Source organism: Mandrillus leucophaeus, unplaced genomic scaffold (genome assembly GCF_000951045.1).
Source record: "Mandrillus leucophaeus isolate KB7577 unplaced genomic scaffold, Mleu.le_1.0 Scaffold148, whole genome shotgun sequence".
NCBI classification, from domain to species: domain Eukaryota; kingdom Metazoa; phylum Chordata; class Mammalia; order Primates; family Cercopithecidae; genus Mandrillus; species Mandrillus leucophaeus.
In genome coordinates this window covers 4,137,358-4,139,849 of record NW_012101454.1, presented here as the reverse complement: position 1 = coordinate 4,139,849, position 2,492 = coordinate 4,137,358, and positions in this window count along the sequence as shown.

Here is a 2,492-nt window from a genome sequence, read left to right as displayed (position 1 = left end):
TGGATTATGTTTATTGATTTGCATATGTTGAACCAGCCTTGCATCCCAGGGATGAAGCCGACTTGATCATGGTGGATAAGCTTTTTGATGTGCTGCTGCATCCGATTTGCCAGTATTTTATTGAGGATTTTAGCACTGATGTTCATCAGGGATATTGGCCTAAAATTCTCTTTTTTTGTTGTGTCTCTTCCAGGCTTTGGTATCATGATGATGCTGGCCTCATAAAATGAGTTAGGGAGGATTCCCTCTTTTTCTATTGATTGGAATAGATTCAGAAGAAATGGTACCACCTCCTCTTTGCACCTCTGGTAGAATTTGGCTGTGAATCCGTTTGGTCCTGGACTTTTTTTGGTTGGTAGGCTCTTAATTATTGCCTCAATTTCAGAGCCTGTTATTGGTCTATTCAGAGATTCACCTTCTTCCTGGTTTAGTCTTGGGAGGGTGTATGTGTCCAGGAATTTTTCCATTTCTTCTAGATTTTCTAGTTTATTTGCATAGAGTTGTTTATAGTATTCTCTGATGGTAGTTTGCATTTCTGTGGGATCAGTGGTGATATCCCCTTTATCATTTTTTATTGCATCTATTTGATTCTTCTCCCCTTTCTTCTTTATTAGTCTTGCTAGTGGTCTATCAATTTTGCTGATGTTTTCAAAAAACCAGCTCCTGGATTCATTGATTTTTTGAAGGGTTTTTTGTGTCTCCATCTCTTTCAGTTCTGCTCTGATTCTAGGCTCCCACACAATAGTAATGGGAGACTTTAACACTCCACTGTCAATATTAGACAGATCAATGAGACAGCAGGTTAACAAGGATATCCAGGACCTGAACTCAGCTCTGTAACAAGGAGACCTAATAGACATCTAGAGAGCTCTCTACCCCAAATCAACAGAAAATACATTCTTCTCAGCACCACATTGCACTTATTCTAAAATTGACCACAGAGTTGGAAGTAAAGCACTCTTCAGCAAATGTAAAAGAACAGAAATCACAGCAAACTGTCTCTCAGACCACAATGCAATCAAATTAGAACTCAGGATTGAGAAACTCACTCAAAACTGCACAACTACGTGGAAACTGAACAACTTGTTCCTGAATGACTACTGGGTAAATAATGAAATGAAGGCAGAAATAAAGATGTTCTTTGAAAGCAATGAGAACAAAGACACAAGTACCAGAATCTCTGGGACACATTTTAAGCAGCATGTAGAGGGAAATTTATAGCACCAAATGCCCACCAGAGAAAGCAGGAAAGATCTAAGATCGACACCCTAACATCACAATTAAAAGAACTGAAGAAGGAAGAGCAAACAAATTCAAAAGCTATCAGTAGTTTTGTCTTTATACGTTATCTGATGCTTTTGCCTCACACCTCTTAAAATTATTTCCTTGTCTTGACTTTAGATAACCAGATGACAATGTGCCCAGGTGATACTCTTTTTGTGACGAATTTCCCAGGTGTTTTGATCTTCTTATATTTGGATATCTAGGTCTCTAGCAAGGCCAGGGAAGTTTTCCTCGATTATTCCCCCAATTATGTTTTCCAAACGTTTAGACTTCTCTTCCTCCTTGGGAACACCAATTGTTCTTACGTTTGATCATTTAACATAATCCCAGACTTCTTGGGGGCTTGATTCATTTTTTAGAATTCTTTTTTCTTTGTCTTTGTTGGATTGGGTTAACTCAAAATCCTTGTCTTTGAATTCTGAAGTTCTTTCTTCTGCTTGTTTTATTCTATTGCTGATACTTTCCAATACATTTTGCATTTCTCTAAGTGTGCCCTTTATTTCCTGAAGTTTGATTGTTTTGTATTCATGTTATCCATTTCACTGAAGATTTCTCCCATTATATTTTATATCCTTTTTTGATTTCCTTAAATTGGACTTCACCATTCTCTACTGCCTCCTTGATTAGCTTAGTATATTTTGTAGATTATATTCTGAATCCTTTTTCAGGTAAATCAGGGATTTCTTATGGGTTTGGATCCATTGCTGGTGAGCTAGTGTGATTTTTGGGTGGTATTAAAGAACATTGTTTTGACATATTACCAGAATTGTTTTTCCGGCTTCTTCTCATTTGGGTAGGCTATGTCAGAGGGAAGATCTGAGGCTCAAGCCTGCCATTCAGATTCTTTTGTTCCATAAGGGTGTTCCCCTGATGTAGTACTCTCCCCCTTTTCATAGGATGTGGTTTCCTGATAGCCAAACCGTAGTGATTGTTATTTCTTTTCTGGATCTAGCCATCCAGCAGGGCTACCAGGCTCTGGGCTAATACTGGGAATTGTCTGCACAGAGTCCTGTTACGTGAATCATCTTCAGGTCTCTCAGCTGTGGGTACCAGCACAGTATTTGGGCTATCTCCCAGGTCCTGCAGGAGCAATCTGCTTCCTTCAGAGGGTCTGTGGATTCTCTCGGCTTTCCTGATATATTCCTCTAGTAGTTCTGGAGCAAAAGTTCATGATGTGAGTCTCCACGCACTACTGTGTCTGAGCTGGA